We start from the raw sequence: 14463 nt of genomic DNA, 5'->3' as shown, positions 1-14463 counted from the left end.
GGACGACCGGGATTGGGGAAATGGCTAGGAACTGAGAAGGGTATATACGCAGGGGAAGGTGTGTCGGGGGGGGAGAGGTAGAAAGAGGGGACTTCGTGGATCCGTCTAGAAGCACTTTTATGGTTTTTCGCCCTGGCGAATAGCTCCCCGCATACACACACATACACACCACTTCCCCCCTATCCGCGACCCTCATACTCTCCTTCCTCTCCCCCCAGTCTGACACACCAAGGCCCGTTCCCCAAGCACCCCCCAGCCCCCTCTTCCACGCCCTCTCCAACACCCCCCCCTCACTGCCATACACCCCCATCCCGACGCGCACCTGAACTCCAGCGACTCCCCATGCGTCAGATGCCTCAACCACTCGCCATCCCTCACCCTTTCCCAACGGGGGGCGTGGAGCGGGGGAAGGCGAGGATGGGGTTTTAAGCCTCACCTTTTGCACTCCCTCCCTCCTCCCATACCCCCATTTCCTCCCACCCAAACCCCTCCCGAGAAAACCCCTCCCTCCCCTGTTTTCTCCCTATCTCTCTCTCTCCTTCCTCCCCACTCCACTCTAAATAAGAGCGATCCTCCCTTCCGCACCACCCCCCCTGATCCGAGCCGCGCCCTCAACTACCCCCCTCCCTCGAGTCCCCACCACCCGCAACGAACATTACATTCCCAGGGAGAGAGGTCCGGCATAGTCTTCAGTTATATATCCTACCTCTCTCCCCTCTCTCCCTATCCCTCCTCCTTTCAGTTGCCTCTCCACGGGGATTGCAATGCTTTTGGGGATTTTTCCAGCCGGAAATAGTGAGGGTTTTGAGATGGTTTTTGGGAGTAGAGGGTAGGGGCTATTTCGTAGGGTGGAGAGAGCCAGGGGTTTATAGGTATGGGATGGGTTTTCCGGCGGGAGGGGGAGGGAAGGAATATGTGGTGATGGGTAGGGAGAACCCGCCGTTATTGCAGGTGGGGAGGTGGGGTAAGAAATGAAGGAAGAGAGGTAGGGAGAAAGAGAGAGGGCTTTGCGGCAATTAGGCGTAACTCTTGCTCAAGGGCAAGCGATGTCGATCCCAGGTCGCCATCCTCCTTTAAACAAAGGAATGTGACGGAAGGGCGTGGGGTGGCGCGGAGATTGCTCGGAGGCCGGGCCTTATTGGGCCGGGAGGGGGCGTTTGGCAGGGGAATGGGCCTGGGAGGCATACGCATCCATCCCTCCCTCATTAGTCCTCCCAGAAAGCACACGATTCAGCCGCAGTTTGGATGTAATTGGTTTGAGAGAGGAACTGCTGTTCGGGCAGGAACTGCAAATGGAGCGACAAAACTGTTTGGTTTCTGTGCGGTTGGAAATGGAATAGAATTGACTAGCATCTCCCCTGAGTCTGAATTACGCTTGAACTCAAAGATGGGAAGTTTGGGAGGCGAATTGATGCGCGCGACAGCATTCTGGGAGATTGTTTCGGCAGTTCTGAGCCGTGATCTTAAACTATCTCAATTCCCAATGTATTCTTCATGACTCTTAAGTGCCATCTAACATCAGTTAAGGCTCTCTGATTTTTCGGGTAGGATGAACAACGATTTATATGTCACGGTTGAATGAAGAACGATAAAAAAATCTCAGCGAACACGAACCATTAACCTAAATGGATTAGTCGTTAATATTGAGGATGACGTTTTTTAGAACTGAGCTTCCTTCATTTGTTTCTATGCTTTCTGCATAGAAATCATTATGATATCTGAGAAACCTGCATGCTCACATCATCACAGCTCTATTAATAACGCGTGAGGTGATTAATCCTTTCATGATTTAACTACTTCGAGCACGACTAATCCCACCGAATTACATAGTGGCATAGGCGGATTGAGAGACCTTTCTTCACCTCCGCGAAGGGGCATTATATTTAGTGACCCTTTTTTTAAAGAGAATTCGGTGTGTTGTGCGTTTAATAACATCTATATGCATTTTGGGGTCCATTGTTTCGTGCACTTCAATTATTCATCAGCCATCCCGATGAATGCCTAGGTCCTTTCGTTGACAAAGAAAAACGTGAATTGTTAAAATTTGAAAAGTATTTCTGAGTTTAGCCTTTTGCCAACCAAAATTCTCGAATCGAACGTAATTTAAAGAAATTAATAAAATAGCACAGTGGAATTATTTTTGTGCAAATGTTAGCTACGTCTGAATCGTATGGTTGCCTATAGTTTTTTTTCGGTGTATTTATCTATTGGTATTTTTTATTCTACGTGTATGCTCCTCTCTATTTGTGACCCCATTATTGCTATGGAACTAAGCGTGCCTATCCCCTTCTTGAACTTAAACTCATCATCCCCTAATTTATCATCTGCTCTCCTTTCCATCTTCGAATTGATATGACACCAATACTTTATTAGTTGCGTGCCAATTCAAAGTCATTGCTCTTTAGTCCTCACATAGTTGCCTTTCCTTTTTTAGGATGGAAATTAACACTGATCTGACAAAATCTTCCAGACAATTCCTTCCTCATAAATGCTAGGAATTAGTCCGTGAGGAATCTTCCTCCCACGTTTTCCTAAACCCTTAAATAGTTTCCCGGGAATCTTAATCTACCCCCACCGTCTCGTTTGGTTTCAAATCCCTCAATTCTCTTTTTATCTCGCCTCTAAATATGCCTAGATCCAAGCGCAACTCATCTTGTCACATTTTCTATGTATAAACTTTCTGGGTTACTATACATATTTACCTTACAGCTCCTCTAGGTATACTTTTTATCCCTTTTAATCTTTCCTACGTCGATTGATACTTTCCCTGCCACATGTTAGATATGGTGCACATATTTTCCATTCTTACTTTGTAATAGTGATACCTCTGTCACCTTTTTGGACAACGCACCAATTTCCCTCTTCCTTTGCCAACTCTACAAACCATTGTACTGCGTCTTTCGCCACGCTTCTTTCACCCTATTAATTACCCGCATCAGTTTATTTATCGTTTACCTCTTTAAACTTTCATCTCCTCAATCATGTCGATATAGTCTTCTGTTTTTTTCTCTTGTTTATTTTTGTATTCTAATCGTCTTTAATGGATGGTTTTCTTGTTCTTCCTTTTTACCGTCTTAGTTTGCGAAGTTTTTTTCGAATTTTAGCATGTAAATATCCCATCAAGTGACGCTTAGTATAATGAAACATATTTCAATCATAAAGACCCCTTAATTCAGCTTTTTTATCAGAGGGGTAGAATCAGGTTACGAATTGTTAGTGTCTTGATATCTTCTTGATTTTTTTGTAATGGACAACATTATAAATATGACTTGCCTAGTGGAAAATAGTATTCTGGCCTGTATTTGATATTTGCACTGGAGCGTACACTTTCCTATACAAGGGCGCAGGAATATTCAACGGGAATAATGGCTGAGATTATAAGAGATTCGTATTTTTCCTATCCTGTACGCAGGAATATTCAACGGGAATAATGGCTGAGACTATAAGAGATTCGTATTTTTCACCGGGTCTATGTAGTTTGAGTGAGGAAGAGGAGGCTATTTATAAAATAATACGTTTCCGGAAGGAGTTGCTTGCCTTCAAGTTTCCTCATCACTTTTAGCATGCAGAAAATTCAGAGGAATCCTAAAAACATAAAATATAAAACTGTTGCTGAATCAGTAAAAATTTCTCTACCCTGTCTTCGGATTTGTATCGGTCAAAATTCTCCACCGTTGCTGCGGTGATTGAGCTTCATTGAAATCTCCTGTGGAAAAAATTGTGCCCTAACCGCTGCCCACTCGCATTGCCCTCGACTCAGCCCGATCGCAACTCGCAGCGACTCGCAACCGATCTCTTTCCTCCAGCTCAGCCGTCCATCCTAATGCACGCACACACAGTCGCGCACGCACGCACACACGTGCGCGCATTGCCAATTCCTTCGGTGTCTTTCCGACCGTGCACCATGCTCCCCATGACTCTCCTCCCTTGCATTTTGCGAGGTCGGAGGGTGGAGCCGCAGTACTGAGGCCCAGGGGGGAAGGAGGGAAGGTGTAATGGATAAGGAGGGGAGTCCCGAGACTGAGGTTGAAGGTTCGGGTGGAAAGAAGAGGGTGGTGGGGAAGAAGAAGATTGCAGGGGTGATAGATTGAGAAGGGGAACTACGATGCTGTAGTCAAAGGTTTTTAAGCCCTCTGCCTAAGCTTTCAGTTCAAATTGTGCACTGTTCCAAATCTTTCTCTCCTATTGGTATACTATATTTCAAATTCCCACTGAAAGGATCAATTTCGGGCATGCCTTTGAAAATGCCTACCTGATGTATGCTTTGGGAACATTACAAGCATCTTTAGATATACTCGTATTATAGGACCAAGAAACTCAGTTTAAATATTTTGTTAAAAAAAATCATGCATTTAAGAGTTCGCTAATTATTGCTAAATTTACCTCACATTTCATTCATTAGATTAAAAGTAACATTGGATGAAAAACTCAGTTATGAATTACATGTTTTTCAAAGCTCAAATACTCATGATAAACGGAAATTCTTGTAATAGGGATTAACACTACTTCGAAACTACTTTGTTTATTTTTGTTAAGGCATCTGCAAAACTTATGGATTACTTGAAATTTGATATCGCTTATCTTGTTTTTCGTGAGTAAGAACCAAGTACAAGATTTTAATAATAAATGAACGCACTTTGCAGCTTCCACATGAATGTTTATTCGGCACGACCATGGTTTCGTCGCAGGGCATCTTCAGGTGACCTGAAGATGCTGCCTTGCAACGAAACCGTGGTCGTGCCAAATAAATATTCATATAGAAGCTGCAAAGTGCGTTCAATTATTATGAGGGTAAAAAATAATAGAAACTTTACACTTCCACACACTTTTAATGTCCTACGACCTTGGTTTCGATGCTGCGCATCATCATCAGGTGTTGATGGCCACCTGATGATGAGGCGCAGCATCGAAACCATGGTCGTAGGACATCAAAAGTGTGTGGAAGTGTAAAGTTTCTGTCATTTTTTACCCTCATCATGAAGGAATTCCACAAAGATAAGCCTGAAACTGTTAACTTCATTTATTATGAAAGACTTCCACCAAGTCACGCCTGGGACAGTTTCTTTCATAAGATTTTAGTGAACACGAAAAAATGAATTTTGTAAAAATAAAAGGACGAAAGACAAAGTGCAACTGAAAATATAATTTAAAACGCAGACACAGAATGCACAACGTTTATTCATTGTGAGAGAACAATTAAGGAATAATCCTAATTCTGAGCGGCGCTTATAAAATAATTGAGATAATAGAAAATTCAGTTATACAATTTTGGATTTGGCTTGGTCTGAAGAACGTCTGAGTAAGGTTTTGGCATTGCGTGTATACGTATTTTGAGGATAAAAATCCCATTTCCACTCTCTTTTAGACTATTTCTTCTTCTACTATCTCTTTTTTTTTAATATATCCCTTCGTATTAAATATATTTAATAAAATAGAATCATGACGTAATGTTGCAGGAAGACAATCCGTATCTGTTTGACTGGATGATATTAAATAGTACTTTTATCAATGTATTCGGAATAAAAATAAGACGAACTCGGATAAAATGTTTGCTATGAAATCCACTTTCAATGTGAATTAACGAATAGTATCTCTGTGTAAATAACTTTTTTCAACACCCAGTCACGTTCTTTAATGAGTTACTCTTTTACCCTTTTGATGTGCACGCAGATTTAGGTTATGTATTTATCAGTCTTGTCTTGATTGCGGACCGGAGGTGGGAGGGTAAGGATCAACTGGGACTGGATAGAAATACGAAAAAAGGGAAGAGGTCGGGTGGGTCGGTGGGCGGGGACTGCAGACTTGAGCATTCCGCTGCACGTGCGACAGCAATTGGGTTTGGAGGTTTCTCGAGTGTCGTTTCTTCTTGCTTCGGTTTGCCTTGCCACCCACTCCTACTCCAATTTATTCTCCATGCTCGTTAAAATGATCCCTCTCATCAGTGCCATTTCTCACGGAGACGCACTCATACCACTTTCGTATGACACTGTGTCATTGTTTTCGTCGGCCGCCCCCGTGTATCCAATTATTTCTTTGGGAGACCTCTACTTTGTCCCGTGGTGACATCAACAATTTTGTAAGTAGACCTAATGGAGAAAATTGTGTTGGTATACGTTAATCTAAGAGAATACTGAGAAGACTTTTCAGTCATAATACTGTAACATTAATTTGAGGCGGTATACATTTTCATTTAATTATGTAATTCAATTAGTTTTCCTGAAACGAGGTAAAAATACACCATTCTAAGAATGAAATCTAATTAAATAAAATAATATTTTCCCTACCTGACCACAAAAGTTTTAATTTTTGGTTCAATTTAACGTCTCTGTATGAAATATTTAGCATCAGTCAAATTTAAATGCAATTATGGCAGTAAATTTTAGAGTTAGAAATATTTAATGAAATAACCCAACTCGAAACGAGCTTTTACTTAGGAAATATCACATGGGACTAATGACAAAACCAATTAGCTGTCAGATATATTATTGTTTGGTAAAATATGCATCCGTATATATGTCTATGTATATACGCGTACACATATATGTATGTATCACTTTGTTCTTTCTCTCTTTCGGTCTGGTGGCTACTAAGAGCTACGTGCGCGTTAAACCTTTGAACCTGTTTTGAAGTGGCCACCGTGGTGTTGACTGAATTAGTCTAGGCTAAATTTAATAATAAACATATCACTCTCTTTGCATGATTTCACTATGAATAGTGGTGGACCCCTATACATTTCTCCTGAATCCGAGAAGTGTTTAAAATTTATTTGCATCTCAGAATTGTTTTCCGTAGTTCTGTCTCATGCATGGTAATGACTTTATCTATTCGTCTTCGGCGCATGCCTGGTGTGGACACACCCAATGCCACAAACCTTTCAGGTGACTTACAGAGTATTTACACAATGTATTATTAGATGAATGAAGAATTTAAGCGAACAACAAGAGTCACAAAACGAAAATTAATTATTAAAATAACAAATATCGTCATAAATAGAATCCTCGTTTAACAAGTGGTGAATATTTCATAGTGTTATTTAGTAATTAAATCAAAATAATTTATTAAATTAGGGAAAACCTAAGATGTGAATTCTCATCTCTACTTTTTTTATACCTGTTTTGGTTCTCATGAATACTGTTATTTCTTTCGAATATGTTCAAAACAACGGGAGTAGATTTACTTATTTTCGTTCGAAGTGTTTTTTCATTCTTTATTTTTCCTCGATTTATGGGACTCCTTTTCGTGGGGGGGGGGAAGCGAACCCTTGATAAAAATGCAGTGCGTAACTCGTCCGCCAGTCGATAATACTTCAAGTCGTCGATGGAAAGAGAAAGAGAGAGAGAGAATACGATCCCCATGCTCTCCCGACTGAAAGCTCTGGGTTGAGAATGTATACCCTTTGGCCGGGGTGACCTTACGACCTTAAATCGCAAGAGGGGCGTTCGCCACTCTTTGTCCCTCCCTTCCTGTCTCTCTCCCAGCACGCTTCCACCTCTTCCAGGAGGGGTCATAAGTCATTCGGATCACGTCTTCCACATGCATTCGAGTTTTAATGCGAGAAGTTTGGGAGGCATGGCTCCGTGTTGAGGAGAGCGGATAACCTCCTCTCTCTTACCCTATGTCTTTCACACACACGCACACAACGTGGTATCTCTTTCTCAACGTGGTAACAATTTCTAGTGGTATCTCAATAGTATGGGTTTCATTACTAGTCCCCTCGAGATTATTTAAAACTTCCATAAAACGAATCTTTCGTCTCTTTAAGTAACGCCAAGCACGTCACGATTAATATGAATATTAACTCATTGAAAATATAATGCATTGATAAAACCGCAATTGATGACTTTTTCTTCTAATGAAAGAGAGAGAGAAACTTCCCATTATCCTCGGCAGATAGTTGTAAGAGGGTTACTGAATGTCGTCACGACGAAACTATTCCTCCCACAATTCCCCGACCACAGAATAAAGTGTACTTAAGCGTTGATAGTTGGGACACAGCCATTCACCAAATACAAATAGTTTAAATATACTTTCGCTTGTGGAACTGTAAAAAGTTTGAGGCTGGAGAGAGTGGTATCTAAATGAAGGGTAAAAGTGAAATATTCATACGCAAATCATTCAAATTATAAAATTGTAAAACAGCATCAGCCGCTCCACTCCCAAAGAAAGGAGATGAATAAAATTGTAATTAGATTCAACTGAGTTATGACTGTTAGATGTTTCACAGTAAAATATATCATTCAGCTAGATCAGAATCCCTCTATTTCCAACCAAGCGCTTTCACTAGTTAAAAATGCCGAGGCATCCTTTGCCACCTGACAGGAAAATTGAAGAATCTGGCCTCTAATCCCGATCTAGAGGAATAATTTTTTTCTGTAAAATTTCTAGTTTATGTGTGCAGATCAAACTTTGACTCTAATAAATTTACTTGTGGCGGCGTTTCCCAAAACTGCTTTGAAAATGATTTATGGCTGTGTGTAAAACAGTACTGTAATCTAAACTGCACCGTAATATGAAGAATACATCTACATCTACCAAATACCATTAAAAACCAAAAAGTTGTGCGGTCGAGGGGGAGGGGGAGTGCAAGCACCAGGTGGAAAGAGTAAGGGATAAAGAAGAGGGAGGGTATTTAAGTGGTGAGAGTAAGGGAAAAAGCACTTACTTAAATCACTGGAAAGTGCATGCCTTGTGTTTCACACATGTACAAGTAATATATGCTAGCGCAAAATTTATTTTTGAATAACTTAATTTTATTCACTGGCGTATTGTATTTATAATGCGGTTTATCAGATTCATTAAAAGGGATGGGATAAAAATGCATATCAATAATATATGTTAGCAGGAACAACGATTGCATATTGAAATGTAAAAAGGTTAACTCTTTAAGTTAAAATGCTTTGAAGAGGCGTTAGAGACAAAACTGAAGACTGTGTCTGTTGTCGATGAAGAATAATGCTGACGCAAACCCTTAAAATAGGCAACGAAAAAATTTAGCAGACGATTTTAAATGGAATTTAATCACCAAGCTTATTTCATTCTGCGTATATCTCTTGCAAACGAAATATTTTTCTAATATTCAAAAACAAAATATCGAGGAGAAAGGTGTCAAAATAACAGGTTTTTCGAAACGATCTTGGGGCTACTTAATTTTTTTTGTTCTCTATTAGGGAATTATTCTCTCAATTACTTAAATGTTAGCATTCCATATAGCAGCCTGTTCTATTATCATAATATTAAACTCTAATTAAAGAGAGACCTGAGGAAATTACTAATTGTTATTTTACGTATATTCAAAATCATTTTTTTAAAATTAATTGGAAGTTTTAGGCGGCAGTAAATCGGGATTTATTAATGAATAGCCTCTTAAAATATTCCAGAAATAAGGAGAACCCCTTGTTTGTGTTCCCATTAAGGAAGAATAATCAAAAATATAGAGCTTCATTAAAAAGAATGTAGGAGTAATTTTTAATGGCCTATAATAATGTTTTAACAGATATGAAAAAAGTATGACTTTTCGCCGTATATCTGTAATTATTCCCAAATAAAACACCAATTTAGTGATGATGAACTTAGAGACTTAACGATATTAACACCTGAAATCAAAATTCCGTTTACTCTTCATTACTTCAACGCCTTCTTAGCATTTTTAACTCATAAGAAATTTAGAATAATAGTTTCATATGCAATTAATTTGTTGTAAGGTTGAAAAGGAAAAATGTAAAACAGTGCCAATGAGTCAATATAAATATCGCATTCGCTCACTCAGTCGTCGAAGGGGTACGCGAACTTTCAGAAGCCAGGAGTCTATTGGAGACTATTTCCAACACTTCGTCTCTCCGCAGACTCCGGATAAAGAAGTGAACGGTATTGATACTGCCAGGAAGTTACACCTAATCTGTTAATCAACCAGGTATGCACATGTGTAGATGAGAATTTTACAACTTGGCGGACACACCCGGTACGGTGGGAATATTCCAAATCTTTGGTTTTCCATTGAGATTTCAACGAATAATACATTATTATGCTTGACGAAAACAATGGCGGTTATTATGCTTGCTGAAAACTCAAAAACCAAGGTGGTGAAATTCAACGAATCCATTTTTAGAGACTTCCCTTATGTCAATAGTGATTGAAATTAGAGGATTTGATGTATAGGCGATATATTTAAGACAGAAGAGGCATTAGATATGTATGTACTCAGGAAGGAGGAGAGAGAAACCTGACTTCCGCATTGGCTCACATAAAATTAAAGTTACCAGCGCCTCCAAAGTTTGACGCCGACGGTCGATGGACTCTTCGCCGAAGTCCTAACGACGCGGTGGGATTGAAACGTCGCTCGAAAAGGAACCTCGTCTGCGGGAATCGAACGGGGGGAGGAGGGGGTTAGTTGCGGCGATGGGATTAAAAGTGTCACGGACGCCGACGGATGATGAAAGGGAATTGGCTTCAACTTCGGGCGAGTGGGCGTGGGCGGCAACCGAGGGTCGTCTCCTCGGGTCGCGCGGCGATGGAGCCATGTCCACCCTTCTCCGTCGGCATCATCTCTCCTCTTGACGGTCGCGGCGGCAGTCTCCGCACTCATTCCTCCCCCCTTTCCCTCAGCCCGCCCTCTCTCCCTGCGGCGACAACAAGTGTTACAGCAGTGGCAGCGAGCCAAGCGGGTCGGGCGTATCTGGCGATCGAAGGCCCAGATGTTGACTCCCCTTCAAGTTATTCGACGAGGAAACGACTCGTTCGAACCCGCACACTGCGGAAATGTTGAGGAGGAGATGGGCTTAAAGAACTGCGGAAATTGCAGTAGCGGTATTTTTTCGCATTACCGCACCATCATAAGGCCAAGAGATTTCAGACAGATAAAGCTCATCAATTTAATATCTTGATATTTTCACTTTAAGATTCAATCTAAAAATTCGCAAGGACGTCTTATTTGTTTGAATGGAGTACTGAATAAGAATTTCTAAGAAGTAATCTTAAAATCCCATCCAGATAATTGAAAACTCTCATTAGCATTACTGACAATATCATATTAGTGGAATACCACAGTAGTCGTTCATGTCTGGCAAAATTCGTGGTAAAAAATATAGAAATGATGGAAAGGGAAAATATTATGAGGTCCTGAAATAATAATTGACAAAAATTTCAATTTTAGTACCTCTTCAAAAAGGTACGAGTAAAGCAATATACTTCGCATTTCCTATTTTTGCATTCCACACCTCTGACAATTACTTTCCACCGCCTTATTTAATGAAGTTTCAGGCCTATATTTACAATGGTTTTTCTCCCCGTAGAAAACCACATTTCATTTCAAAGATTTAATGAGCCTTTGCTAAACCTCTCCACTCAACTGCCTTGCCATCGATTCCCCCGCATTGTGAAAGCATCTTCGACTAACAGTACTCTCCGTCTTATGCCCTTACTACTTTTACCATTTTGCTCCAGAGCACATCCAAGATAGATCAGCTGTTCCACCTGCTCTAATTCATGAACTCCTATTTTAATATTTAACTTAGTCCTTTTTTTCTCTAAAATCGATTGACCTACGTTTTATCTAGATTTATTATTTCCCCGTTCCTTTTACAGTGACTTTACAAGTCACTCGGAAAAGTTTGCCACCCCTTGGCTGAGTGACAAAATATATCTTGATCATCCGCAAACGTAACTGATTGCCCACCGACTTTCATTCCTACCACCATTTCTTCCCATGCCCCTTTCGTCGTTTCCTTCACATATACGTTGAACAGCACAGGTGATAATGGACACCCGTGGCTTACTTCTCAACACTGCACCGTTCGGACTGCACTCTCTGTCACTCGAACTTGAGCAGTGAAAGACTTTTAAGTATAGGTTGGCATAAGAGAGACTGAGCCTACTTCCCATTGTGCGACCTTTCATTTCATTGCATTGGGTATTGTCAATTATTGAGCAATTTTGTGTTAGAATGGAATTGAGAGGTCTAACAGTAAATCTGAGCATGGGACTTTTGGAGGTGGATGAGGTGGTCTTTGTAAATGAAATGCTAGAGGGAAGAGAGACGTTCTTCATAGGGGACTGATGTGTAGGGGGAGGTCATATTAATAGTCGCCACAATCATGTGTTTATTCTTTGGAAAGAAGATTAAATTACGCTTCTCTTTGAAATGGTTTCTCTACGTATGACGGCAGGGATTAGACTGCGACTGGGGGTGGCCCGTTAACAAAAGAGCAAATGTGTTCCGATGGGGAATTTTAGGAATAACTAATGGATCGACCAGGATTGCTAAATTAATGAAATTTTGGGAGAATGTAGATCTTAGGAATGTTGTGATTCGGTTAATAGAATTCGAATGCCCTCTTTGGATATACTTCACTGCGGTCACAGGGTCTTTAAGAAAGGGGATGATTTATTTTTTAAGCTAAGGTATGTAATAGTTTGGAGTTCTGTACATGAAAAGGTGTCGGAGAACTTTCTATTTGTCACCTTTGGCTGGTTTGCACTTGGATTTTTAGATCCTTCAAACCTCCTGGCCTGAAACTCTCTCATTAGCTAACAACTTCCTACCATGTACCACTTGTTTCATTCATCGCTTGTGTTCATGATTTCTATACAATCACATGTTAAACTTTTATTGATGATTTCAGGTTGAAACTTTCCGTAGAAAGAGTATCTCAGCGTTTGATTTGTTATCCGATAAGTTCTTTAAGCCATAAATAATCCACGTACACACTTGCTTGCAAAGAATCTTTGGGATTCAAATATTATAGTTCTTTTGGGAATAAACCAAACAATAGTCCACAAAAGTAGCCCATAACATTTGTGCATTGTCATTCTCTGCCACGTCGTGTCTGGTTATTTTTTTATAAATTCATTCATTGCATAATTACCAGTTGACTCTTGTTATCCCCAGAATGGTAAACTTAGTTTTTTTAGTTTTTCCCTTTGATTTATAATAATGCGAGTCATTTAGCATAAAATGGCAGCGAAGTGACTTCTTTGAAGTTTCTTTTTCTCTGAATGACTTATCTCTCCGTCTACCACATTATTTCCCCTAAAAAAACTAGCTGTACGGAGACGAAGTAGATGGTATACTATTATGTAAAATCTAGAGGAGCAAAAGGAAGAGACAATATAAACATAAGATTCATGTTGTTATACGCCTATGATTTTGAGGTTTTGGGCTTCAAAATGATCGAAATTTTAGCCTAAACATATAGTGAGCCGGAATAACTCAAGAGTGCAGGATTAATATTTCTTTAAACTTCAGTCTTCTGGACTCTCTAGTATGAATAGAATGTGACTGCGAGTGGAAATAATCACGAGAAAAAAATGCCCAGAAGAAAGTTTGTATCAATATTCTTGAAGTGGAATATTTGAGTATCTTTGAGTTTTCCGTGCGGGAGAAAAAGTCCACGGGCGATCCCGCGTCACCTCTGGCGTCAATCTAACACTCCCATTACTCACATAACATTTCCGTTGCATCATTTTCGCCCGGCGTCCTCTCTCGGAGTAACTCAAGCACATCCCTCTGTGGGAGTTAAAAGTCTTTTCACAGATGCACTGGCGCGTTTTAATGCCCGTGCAAGACGCCCTACGACCTCCAGAACTCAGCCCTTCCACTAGTCCTTCCACTTCCCTCTCGTCCTGCATTCAGGGTGTCGGCCAACACAGAAGCCAAACAAACCCTCTGAGTGAAGGCCGTCATTTGCAGTCCACTTCGCCCCCACTCCTATCCTCCCTCTCCCCCCTCTTCCGCCGGCCACCCGCTCCTCTTAAACCGCCGAAACCTTCCCTTCCTTCGCTCTCCACCCCATCCCCCGCCCCCTTCGCCCTTGCCCTAAAGCAGTGCAGTGAAATCCCACACTCGCCCAAAAAGACTGTCACACTGCGACAGCACGCACCACACCCGCCGTCTCCGCCCTCTCCCCATCCTCCATCACCGCCCCAACCACCCACACACTTGCAGTCAATCTTTTTATATGTTCTCCGTTCTTTCCGTGACATGAACAAAACGCGTGAGAAAATTTCGAGTGACAAAAGGGACTCTTTCTCAAAACAACGGCAAAGAAAATGGAAGAAAGATACATTCAGTTGTATTGATTTACTCACGATTTGGTAAAGAAAAAATATTTGCCTAATATCGCACCAGCATTCAGCCTTCATATTTTTCAGAATTCGAAGATAGTTAATACTGGTTATGCGATTATATTGAAAACTTAGGTCTTGTATTGAATACTTGGGATATAATTTAGCGCAGGGATAATGATTTAAGTTACTAGCTAGCACAGCAAAATTCTAGGAAGGCATAAATAGTGGGTGAAGGATGCATAGATGGGTAGTGAAATGTTGGCTGCGAGTTTTACGGTTATAAGAGAAAAAAGAATGTTAGAGAGATGAGCGAGAGAAATAAGAAGAATAGGACTTTGAACATCATAAACGCTGGTTATGATTAACTAATGGAGAGAATTTAGCCGTGCAAAAAAGACCGAA

The 14463-nt window shown here is 40.8% G+C and overlaps 1 long non-coding RNA gene across 1 annotated transcript in view; it reads left to right on the top strand.

Moving 5' to 3' along the window:
* Positions 1 to 14463, top strand: part of LOC139698387 (uncharacterized) — a 312741-nt gene that overhangs the window by 282727 nt on the left and 15551 nt on the right. The window lies entirely within an intron of this gene.

This window comes from Hetaerina americana, unplaced genomic scaffold (genome assembly GCF_022747635.1).
Source record: "Hetaerina americana unplaced genomic scaffold, ioHetAmer1.1.p SCAF_84, whole genome shotgun sequence".
Classification (NCBI taxonomy): Eukaryota; Metazoa; Arthropoda; class Insecta; order Odonata; family Calopterygidae; genus Hetaerina; species Hetaerina americana.
The sequence above is the reverse complement of the archived record's forward strand: the minus strand, read 5'-3'. Positions and strand labels throughout refer to the sequence as shown.